Source organism: Silene latifolia, chromosome X, assembly GCF_048544455.1.
Source record: "Silene latifolia isolate original U9 population chromosome X, ASM4854445v1, whole genome shotgun sequence".
Classification (NCBI taxonomy): Eukaryota; Viridiplantae; Streptophyta; class Magnoliopsida; order Caryophyllales; family Caryophyllaceae; genus Silene; species Silene latifolia.
Window position 1 is genome coordinate 150119477 of NC_133537.1, and position 12548 is coordinate 150132024.

At 39.9% G+C, this 12548-nt stretch overlaps 1 non-coding gene across 1 annotated transcript; it reads left to right on the top strand.

Annotated features, from left to right (window-relative positions):
- The first annotated feature begins 1953 nt into the window (after positions 1-1953).
- Positions 1954-2060, top strand: LOC141624336 (small nucleolar RNA R71). Its single transcript, XR_012534143.1, has one exon. It is a non-coding gene; the product is annotated as a small nucleolar RNA R71 (small nucleolar RNA).
- The last annotated feature ends 10488 nt before the right edge of the window (positions 2061-12548 follow it).

Sequence of the window (12548 nt, forward strand, 5' to 3'; positions counted from 1 at the left end):
GTTGTTGCTTCTTCACTTGTTTTTGCTCATTTTGCCTTAATCTTCTTCACATGCAAAATCAATAAAACTCTCTATAAATACTAATACACTAAATCTATTACTAGAGGTAGTAATATAAGAATATTAGTATCATTAAGGTAATATTTCTACTACATATCTAGTTAATATTAGTAGAGATTTTTGGGATTAATCTTGGGTGCAATTTAATGGAGTGACTTCTATACTTGGAGTCTTAGGAGGATCATCCATCATATTTAGCTCAAGAACAAGTGAAGGAAGGTGACCTTACTTGTGCCCATTATTTCGAAACACCTAACAATGTAAGGAACGTTGTTTTTCTTATAAATCTTTCATTTTGTTATGCATGCTCTAGATCTTAAGAACAAATAATTAACAAGTTAATTAGTTCACTATTAGAGGAGTCTAATAAAAGGTATATGAACCTAACAAAACTTCCCAACTCTCACGGGAACATCTTCCCATATCCCTAACGGTGTCTTCGTCGATCTATCGACCATTTGGAGTGTGATGTTGGTACATTTAAGCTCTCCCATCCCTAACCTTTTACTAACCGAATACGGCATAACACTCGCGCTTGCTCCTAGAACACACAAAGCCTTGTTGATCGTGGTGTCGCCAATGGTACACGGTATAGAGAAGCTTCCCGGGTCTTTAAGTTTCGGAGGTAAACTCCCTTGAAGGATTGCACTACTCACCTTAGTGAAGGCGATAGTTTCAAGCTTCTGGATCGACTTCTTTTTCGTAAGGATGTCCTTCATGTACTTTGCATAGGCCGGCACGTGATTGATTAATTCCGTGAAAGGAATCGAGACTTCCAAATTTTTCACAATTTCCATAAATTTTCCAAGTTGGTCATCAAACTTAGGCTAAGCTTGACGGCTTGGGAATGGAAGTCTAATCACAATGGGCTCCTTCTCCTTGGCCTTCTCTTCACTTTTCTTTGAAACTTCTTCTTTTGTTGGTTCTCCTTCCTTGGAGTTTTGCACAACTTCTTCTTTGTCACTAGCTTCCACAACTTCATCCTCGACTTGCTTCTTTGGTCTTTCATATCTCGTACCACTCCTCAAGTGAATGGCACTAACCGTTTCATGTCTTGGGGGATTTCTTTGAGGTCATAATTGCCCCTTTTGTCTTTAAGAACTTGAAGATGCTAGTTGGGTTAATTGAGTTTCCAACATTTTTGTGTGGGCTAGGATGTTGTTGATGGTGATGTCCTTTGCTTGGCTATCTTTTTGCATTTGAGTGAAAAACTTTTGTTGATTCTTTTGCATTTGGAGGACCGCTTTTTGAACATCAAAACCTTGGTCATTTTGTTGATTGTATGGAGTTTGGTTTTGGTAACCTTGGTTTTGGTTGAAAAAGGGCCTTTGGTTTTGGTTTCTCATGGGAGGTGGGGTGTATGTTGGTTGAGGGTTTTGAACATTTTGGCTTTTGTATGAGAGATTTGGGTGGAATTTGGTGTTTTCATTGTAATAATTAGAATAAGGAGTACCACTCTTGTATGCTTGAAAAGCATTCACTTGTTCATTTGTTCCCCTACATTCACTTTGGTCATGTCCCAAAGTTCCACAATTCTCACATATCCCACTTGGGATTGATGAAGATGATACCATGGCATTAACATGATGCTTTGGTGATTTTGAGGCTTCTTCAAGTTTAGCCATAGCCTTCTCAAACTTCAAGTTAATGGTATCAATATGAGCACTAAGTTGAGCACCCAATTTAGTAATAGTGTCCACCTCATGCTTTCCTCCTCTAGTAGCCTTGCGAGGTCTACTATATTGTGAGTTATGGACCGTCATTTCCTCAATCTTGTTCCAAGTTTGATTATCGTCAACTTCGGTGAATATACCATTCGATCCCATGTTGAGAATGTTTCTTGAGTCTTCATAAAGACCATTCCAAAATTGTTGTACCAAGAACCACTCGCTAAGTCCATGATGAGGACATGAGCGACAAATTCCTTTGAACCGCTCCCAAGATTCATACAAATATTCTTCATCCCTTTGCTTAAAACCCGTAATTTGAGCTCTTAGCATGTTAGTCTTTTCCGGAGGGTAGAATTGTTTGTAGAAAGCTAGAGCCAACTTCTTCCAAGAGTCAATTCCAAGAGTAGCCTTATCACGGCTCTTCAACCAATGTTTTGCGGTGCCGATTAGAGAAAAAGGAAATAAGACCCATCGAATTTGGTCTTGAGTTACACCGGTTTGTGAGATCCTATCACAATAGTCAAAAAAATTCTCCATGTGAGAGTGAGGGTCTTCACTAGGCATCCCCCCAAATTCGCTTCTTTCGACTAACTAGATAAATGCGGATTTTGCAATGAAATTTCCGGTTAAGTGTTGTGGTGTGGGAGTACCATTGGGTAGGTTCTCCTCGGTTGGTATGGAATGTGATGAAAATTGAGGCATTGTGGGTTGATTTTATATTGGATTTTGTGTTGGGTTCTCCTCGCCTTCTATTGCAAAAGGGTTGACGAACTCAATAGTGTTTGGTTGAATATCTACAACCTCACCAATACCTCTCAAAGTACCTCTAGCAAGTCTTCTATTGTTTGTCAAAGTCCTTTCAATTTCGTGATCAATGGGTAACAAGTTACCTTGTGATCTTCTAGACATGCAAAATATCAAACAACTCGAAAATAATTAGAACAAACCTTGAGGAGTTTTACTTCCCCAAGGCAAAGAAAGACACAACTAATAACAATCTCAGAAAATCAAATCAAGTTAACACGAGTCCACTTAAACGGCGCCATTTTTGGTCGGACTCACTTGGAGATTTAGTTTTCGGTTACTTGTCGTTAAGAGCACCTAGACCAAAACAATATTTATAACTTCACAAATAACTCTACTATTAGTAAAGAGGCAAGTAAAGGTCGGATCCCAAGGGACGGGTATTGATGTAGGATTTTCGATTGCAAGTAGCGGTGTCTAGGGGTGTCACGATTTGGGGTTGAGATGAGAAGATCACTAAACTAAGTAGCAATAAAAGTAAACAAGCAAGATAATTAAAAAGGGATGTAAACAATTGATAAAAAGCACTAGGGTGTCATGGGGTCATAGGGGATTCATGGGAATTGATCATACAAACATATTCTCAAATTATAATAAAGCAATTATTGTTGTGATGGATCGAGTTGGTTTATATCTTACAATCCTAGGAAGGTTTGGGTCCCGGAGCCGAATCGATTAGATTGTATAACACCTACAAGTCGACTTAATCCTCCCTACTCAACTATATGCATGGTCTAATGAGACTCGAGTTGGTTTATGTCTTACAAGTCTCATTGAAAAGGTAAGTGATGGGTAAAAAATGTAAGGATTCATAGGCTCGCATTTCATCAAACATAACATGTGCATAAGTTGAGATCACAACAAGCAAGCAAATAAACTATGAAAACATATTAAATTAAGCATGAATCATCCCCCATGTTGGTTTCCCCTAATTACCCATTAACCCTAGTTAAGGAAACTACTCACTCATTATCAAGTTTAGCATGTTAACAAGGTTGTCAATCACATTAACAAAGCAAAACATGATGAATAAATAAAGATGATTAACAATAATTAAAAAGGGATTAAGAGGATTATACCTACTAATGATTCCAAATTAAAGCAAAGAATAATAGAAGTACTTGATGATTGATTTGAATGTTGTCAATCTCCCAATAATAACCCAAATAATCTTCAATTACCCAAAATAAAAGATGAACAAAAGAGAAATTAAGGAAATGAGATTTGTATTAAGACTTGATTAGAAGTTGATTACAAGATTAAGAAGAGATTAGAATGATATAAACTACACTAAGTATTGATAAGAAGAACATGATTATCTAATTAGACTAATGGAGTATTTATAGTGGGGATTAGGTACACATATTAGGGTTTTCTAAGGGCTTAAATGACGATTAAGTCATTGAGGAATCGCTCCTCTCAAAAGAGATGTCGGTCTCCTTTTTGCCGGTCTTTCATAAATATGTGCATCTTTCAAGGAGCATGAAGAAAGGACGTATGGGACTGTAAGGGAATCCGAGCGTCCAAGGTACAGGCACGGTGTTGGCCACCCAGTCAGACTATTCAGACACTTTGTTGAACTCGGCCTTGAACTGTTGCTTCACGGGTTTAACTCCGGGCTTAGTGGGTATCCTATGGTCTGCAATCTCCCTGTCGATCCCAAGCATATCTCTGTAGGACCAGGTGAATACGTCCTTGTATTCGTGTAGGAGGTCAATGAACTGTTGTCTTTCCGAGGGGTCAAGGGTTGTCCCTATCCTAAATTCTTGAGGTGTGTCGTTGGTTCCTACGTTAATAGGTTCGGTCTCCTCAATGATGGGAGTCCTGGTTTCCCGTTTTTCAAGTTCTTTGGCTAGGTAAGGTGTGTAGTCACTCAAGTCAAATTCCTCATAGTCATTCAGAATTGCATTGCAGTTAAATTAAGACGAGTCATAAGCAAACTTACCGTTCATTAAGTTGACTTGAGAGAAGATCTCGGATAGGACAGATATCTCATGGGCAGTCAGAGGCGACACAGCAGAGGAGGTGGCCCCTAGAACAAGCTCCAGGTTGTCACTTTCCATGGGAGTGGGGATGACCCTAATTGACTCAGCCTTTGAAGCAGCCATATGTTTGTGATAAAATAGAGGGAAGGGGACTCTGACTGGGGCATCAGGAGTGCTAGGAGCTAGGACAGAATCTGACTCTGACTCAGACTCAGATTCTTCTTCACTTCCCTCTTTGAACATGGGGCCTTCTCCAGTTGTAATCTTGAGAATGCGGCCTTGACGATCGGTCCACTTGACAGTTTTCCTCCAGCCTTGTGTAGTCTTCTCTGGGTCAGTATCAGATATTAAGGCGGTGGGGTTAAACTGGTTGTCTTTTAGAGCGATGTTGATGATGTCCTCATAGTCGAGGTGCTTGATGTTGTCTTCTTCGAAAAAGAGAGAGACAGCTTATCCGTCGAGGCATGGGGTCGACTCAGACTTGGTTAATGCAGCTTTGGTGTTGTCGGGGAGGAAGTAGCAGTCTTGGAAGACTTCTACACCCGGGTGCCGGACTTTGTCCACAGAGTTATAGATCGGCTCAGGAAAGCCGTGGTAGAGTTCGGACTCTCCCTCGGGGACGAAGTATCCATTGAGGGTCAAATGATAGGGACGGAGGATGTCTCCGTGCTTCTTGCGCATCCGTATTAGGAGGTTCATATCCTGGATGTCTTCATCGGTAGGCTCATTGTAACACCCCCATACTCCAAGTGCCTTACCAGGACCACTCAGGTATAAGGATGCTACCATCTCGGTTGCCCGAGGCATGATAATCATAAGACAATGAAGAAACATACTTTATTAAATAAATTTACGTGATTACATTACAAAACCAACTGCAAGCAAAATACAATTTGTTCTCAAACTATAAACCAACCTGAAAGGAACTATTCTAATAAACACGGCGGAAGACTAAAGACTCGATATGTGATGACTCCATCTGACTAGATCCCACGCGTATCCAAGATATATCCGCAAGCAACTGCTCACCACCCCGAATGGATCACCACAGTTTTTAAAACATTTAAACGGGGTCAGTACTAATCACACAATCAATATAGATAACAATAATAAGATAAGTAGACAGCTGAACTGTCACACACACACACACATACCACCAACTCCCATCACCTCAATCGACCGTCCATCCTTTGGACTACCGCCTGGGGGACCGCAACCGTTCCCACCTAAGCCCCGCTCATCATACGAGCGATAACCCTGTCCATTAATGTGCACATCCCCTTCCGTGGCGGGTTCCACGAAGGGCGAAACTAGGGCGTGAAGTCACTCCATAAGTGACCCCACTCTCCGAGAACGCATCTCGAGAGCCATAGACAACCAATCACAATCGCAATCACAATCACAATCTTCATATCAAACAACTAACTACAGCACATCACCAATATCCCATTATGGGACTAATACTGAGTAGGAAATCCTACCTGGAAAGCACAACAAGCAGACGGTATCTACAGCTGTATCAAAACGCCTCTTCTACGAACCCTCCTCCTATCATATAACACACATAGACCATACATCACATACTACACATAAAAACCCCCAATTCCTAAACTAGGGTTTAACCAAACTTAATTAAACATTATAAAAACTATATTAAAAGCTTACCCTCGTCGCAAGGAATCCAACGACACGAAAAACGACAAAGACCGACCGTCTGAACTCCGGGAATTGCTAAGAATGCGATTAGGAAGATGAAGTGGTTGCTTTCTCTTTTAAACAGGGTTTTAGGTTTTGTAAAAGTGATTTAAAACAATGACGAATATGTTTAAATACCTTAATCGCATAATTAACAAAACCCGAGAAAACTCCCCGTAAAACCGGACACTCGATCGAGTACCCAAGGTACTCGATCGAGTACCCCCTTACTCGATCGAGTATCCCAGCTACTCGATCGAGTACCCAACAGGTCAGAAACTATTTTAAAACGCAACTTACCCTTACTCGACAGAGTAAGGCCTACTCGATAGAGTACCCCAAGACTTATAAATACGGAGTATTACAGTCTTCCCTCCTTAAAAAGAACTTCGTCCCCGAAGTTCAACCCATACTCTAAAAACAACCATACTAACTCGACCAAGACACAACAACATAACTAAGAACTCAAAAACTCGACCAAACATAAAACATGAACTCTTAACCCCCATTCTACCAACTATGTTTACTTCCACAACATGACTCACTATATCGTATCTACCACATATATATCTCTCACGACACCAACTCCATACATAATCAACTACCATCCTCTAATGCTGCTAGCTCCATAATATCATCAACTATCAAACCCAATACTAAGACACTCATAGACATCAAACGGAATGTTACATTCTACCACCCTTAAAAGTAACTTCGTCCTCGAAGTTTACTCAGACTCATAACATCATCCTCCAACTGTCAACACTATATAAAATATTCTCATACTCCGAAGCATCACACTACTACAAGCACGGCCATGGCCTTTTATAAGTATCATCCACAAAACAAATCCCTCCTTTACGCTACGCTAACACTCTACTTCCAATTATATTACAACATGCACCACCATGAAACTCTCTTTTATCGCATCCTACTCCTCTTAAGACAAATGTTACGTCCTCGTAACTCACTAATACTAAATCCTAGCTATATCGTGTCATTATCCTCATCACCACCGCATGTCAAAGATAACCACTTATAATCTAAACACTCGCCATGCATATATCCAAGGCTCTCTTACTTAAACAACTCTCATACTTCACTTCTCTCGTCACACCACCTAACCTATACCACAAAATCCTTAATTTAACCCAAAACTTCACTTGTTCCCTATTACCGCAACATGACACACCTCTCTATATAAACTACATAAAACTCTTACCGCCAAAAGCATAACTCACGATCCACACTTGTTACGTACACTCACGCTAGATCCTCAAGTTCCTTTCTTTTATTACCGCAAGCCTCATACATAACTTAACACGACACTAATTACTCAACGCCCTACACTCCTTTGTCTCAACAAAGGATTATGAACCACCTGCATATATCGATTATTACCACACATGTTCTACGAATCACTTGCCATTACCATGTCCACTAAAGCCTTATCTAGAACAAGATCAAAATTATCAGTAACAACCTCTCACAACCGTGTCCCATCAACAGAATATCACTATACCATGACAACAAAGAAAACATATACCACTCTATTTCATATCATATTCTACCCTCATTCCCAACTTAACCTGGTAAGAAACATCAATAACAAAACAATTGTCTATCTGTACAAATTTGAAACTCACAGAAGCAACATCAAACAAAACAACAATCTATGTATGACTGGTATGTACTTTCGAAACTCGAATCATAATCATCCCACCTACTCCACCACAACCGGTGACGGCATCACAACACCGCCACCAATGACCACACCGCGGTGCGAAAATACCCGCATCACAAAGCACTATGTACCGTGCCCGGATCACCACCCGAGGCACAACAACCACATCGATAGTCATCACAACTGCATACAACTCCCATAAATACTGACTCGGAATAACTTCTCAGACAAGAAAAACTTATTCAAATCCACTTTACTAAATCACATCGCAACATATTGTATGAATTAAACAAATAACCTCATGAATATCATCTCTACCATTTCACGGAATACACATGTGTTATTAATACACATAAAATTATAACTAGCCATGTCAAATTAATCAAGTTATTACCTTTTTGGATATTATTCAATTAAATTACCGTGTCCAACCTATATATATTACAGAACATTCATAAAACAACTTTATAATTATCACACCATACCACTTCTTGTGAGGTCAGAACCTCACACAAACATTTACACATATCATAGACCCGTAATCACAACCAACTAGTCAATCCTGACCACGTAAGTTACCACTCAACAACGGTTACCTGTCGCCCGAGCTTAACTCGCATGCCCCTCATCACATTCTTCCATTCGCATAACCAGCACCTTCTGCCATACATAACTATGCAGCTAACACTCACTATGAGAAACCGCCTCCTAAGACTATGTCTTATACTTCCTCACAACCATACCTATCAATTCAATCTCTACAAAATCAACCTCTTTAGAATTGCCATCTTTCCTATTTATCATTAACCTTAACCACTAGAGACAACTCCTCCACACAACTACCGTTCGTACATCAACTTCTTACACTCATCTCTAAACATCACCGTTTCTTCCCTATCTTTGGTTATCATCCCCAATAACGAGCATCAAATCCATCAACCAAAATTACCTCAACATAATTCCCAATACTATTCTTAATTGTATCATCATCTAACTCTCCACCAAAATCTCATATCCTGCAGATATTCTACCAACTTCTTACTTTCCTTAATTCCTCAAAACTCAAGACTAATCATGTTATTCCGAAACTCCTATATAACCATTAATTCAATTCCTCATGATAGTATCATGCATCTTGACGATTCCTTACTTTTATATCACACAACTCCGGTGAACATTTTCTTAGCTTACTTTTTACTCTTCTTTTCTCTTCACATTCAATAATACCATTTAATAGCTCAACTCCTTATTACTTCTATCTAATTCTTTAGTGCTCCGGTTACCTTCTCATTCTGCCAAAGCTCAAATACCATTATTTCATGTCGATATCATCTCACTCATTCTTACCATGGATCTTCTCTTATTATGCTATCGCTCACACTTGTCGCTAACCTATCCATAAAATCAACGTTCACTGTTTAAACAACTTCATTTCATGCCGTTAAATGCCCAAAGAAATCACACGTAGTTTCACCTCTTAATAAACCAATTCTCCCAAACTCACTCACTGTCTACAAATCCACCTCGCAACATGTCTCCATAAAGTTCACTATATACTACTCTTCTCAACCCCTTTAAAACGAACTTTCACTTTGTATATTCTTAACCCACACGACTCCTAACCATCTCACTCCATAATTCTTTACACATCTCAAGTTGCCACTATCCAAACCTTCCTTTCAATCTTTTCATCCTCACGTTCCTTAGACCCACATCATCCCTTACCCACTTTCACTTACTTTTACATCACTCAATTTCGCGAATAAATCACTCACCACGTCTCACCAAAACTTGCACCATGCCTCAATCAGCTCATCAATATTCTTTTTCTTTTTCCACTTCTCAGCACAACCACATATAGCTCATCTCCTCCCACCAAACTCATACTCACCACAAGGTGCCACTCACCACCCCATAAGATTGGGTAACTTACGTATCAAGACCAACTTACATGTAAAGCAATGCATAAAGAAGTAAAATATCAACTTTGAATTAAACATAATATGCAACGAATGTCAAAAGATAAGCATATGACCCAAAATATGGGTCACTAGATCGAGTACAGGCCACTCGATCGAGTAAGGGACTTACTCGATCGAGTAGGTGAAGATCAGAAGCACGTAAAACAAATCACCAGGGCTACTCGATCGAGTAGCTAAGGTACTCGATCGAGTGCCCCCTTACTCGATCGAGTACCGAGGATACTCGATCGAGTACCCCAATTCTCAGCACTGTCCAGTTTTCGTAAAACAGTCATAACTCACTCATTACTTGGTCGTTTTGGGCGTGTGACCTACCGTTAGAATTGTAAAAGGACAAGCTATCACCTCCAATTGGAATCACATCAAAATCATTTATGCATCTCAAGTTATAACATTTTAAAGACAACCTCTTTATAATCGAAAAAAACACAACTACTTGATTTTTTTCTAAACAACTTGAACAACAACCAAGCAAACAAAACCAGTCCAAAACTCATAAAACCAGTATTCATAATCATATGTTACTATTTTCAAAAATCAAGCAACAACATCCATCATGCACATATATTATTTAACTCATTAGTCATGTACTAACCGCATACTTTAAATTTTATAACTTTTCGTAACACAACATTCTCATACATTACAAATCCTATTTCCATGTTACTAATACAACAACATTACAAATACACTTCGTCACTTAAACATATTCATAATCACAAAATTCATATTCTCATGCAATTACTACCCCATCTTTTCCAATCAATTCATCCATTTCCAACACATTACTCATCATTCTCATACACTTTTCTAACAATTCCAACCAACATTGTAAACCAACTATCATGCAACATGCTTTCAATCAACAACATACGAAATCACATTATCACCATCTTTTCTACACATTCCCCATTCTCCACATACATACATCCACCGATTCATGCCACACATCACCATATAGATACACAATTCACAGGATAAACACATAGCGATCCCGACTCATATCCCATGGTGACCGGTTCAAAATTGTAGGGCGAGTTCGCGACTTTAGGACGTCTCCCAAGTCTTTGCATTAGCTCCTACAACCTTTACCCCGGGTTCATTTTAATTGACTCCCTATATTCATTGGGTTCATTGGTTACAGGTTTCAGGATCGTCGCTCTGATACCATTTGTAACACCCCCATACTCCAAGTGCCTTACCAGGACCACTCAGGTATAAGGATGCTACCATCTCGGTTGCCCGAGGCATGATAATCATAAGACAATGAAGAAACATACTTTATTAAATAAATTTACGTGATTACATTACAAAACCAACTGCAAGCAAAATACAACTGTTCTCAAACTATAAACCAACTGAAAGGAACTATTCTAATAAACACAGCGGAAGACTAAAGACTCTGATATGTGATGACTCCATCCCCAGCTAGATCCCACGCGTATCCAAGATATATCTGCCAAGCAACTGCTCACCACCCCCGAATGTATCACCATAGTTTTTAAAACATTTAAACGGGGTCAGTACTAATCACACAATCAATATAGATAACAATAATAAGATAAGCGCAGGCAATTTGAATCATCACACACACACACACATACCACCAACTCCCATCACCTCAATATCGACGTCCCTTTGGACCAGCCCGCTGCGATGGGGGACCGGCCGTTCCCACCTAAGCCCCGCTCATCATACGAGCGATAACCCTGTCCATTAATGTGCACATCCCCTTCCGTGGCGGGTTCCACGAAGGGCGAAACTAGGGCGTGAAGTCACTCCCGCAAGTGACCCCACTCAGCCGAGAACGCATCTCGAGAGCCATAGACAACCAATCACAATCGCAATCACAATCACAATCATCATATCAAACAACTAACTACAAAGACATCACCAATATCCCATTATGGGACTAATGCGAGTAGGAAATCCTACGGAAAGCACAACAAGCAGACGGTATCTGTTTGTATCAAAACGCCTCTTCTACGAACCCTCCTCCTATCATATAACACACATAGACCATACATCACATACTACACATAAAAACCCCCAATTCCTAAACTAGGGTTTAACCAAACTTAATTAAACATTATAAAAACTATATTAAAAGCTTACCCTCGTCGCAAGGAATCCAACGACACGAAAAACGACAAAGACCGACCGTCTGAACTCCGGGAATTGCTAAGAATGCGATTAGGAAGATGAAGTGGTTGCTTTCTCTTTTAAACAGGGTTTTAGGTTTTGTAAAAGTGATTTAAAACAATGACGAATATGTTTAAATACCTTAATCGCATAATTAACAAAACCCGAGAAAACTCCCCGTAAAACCGGACACTCGATCGAGTACCCAAGGTACTCGATCGAGTACCCCCTTACTCGATCGAGTATCCCAGCTACTCGATCGAGTACCCAACAGGTCAGAAACTATTTTAAAACGCAACTTACCCTTACTTGACAGAGTAAGGCCTACTCGATAGAGTACCCCAAGACTTATAAATACGGAGTATTACACTCATGGCCTAGCCCGAAGGGGATGTTGGGGACCTTAGCCTGTTTCAAGGGTGGTAAGGTGTTCTTCAGGGGATTGAGTGGTAGACCTGGGAAGTAACCCTGGCGCATCAGAATGCGGTTGACTGTGAGGTTGGCAAACGGGTCACAATCAAAGGGT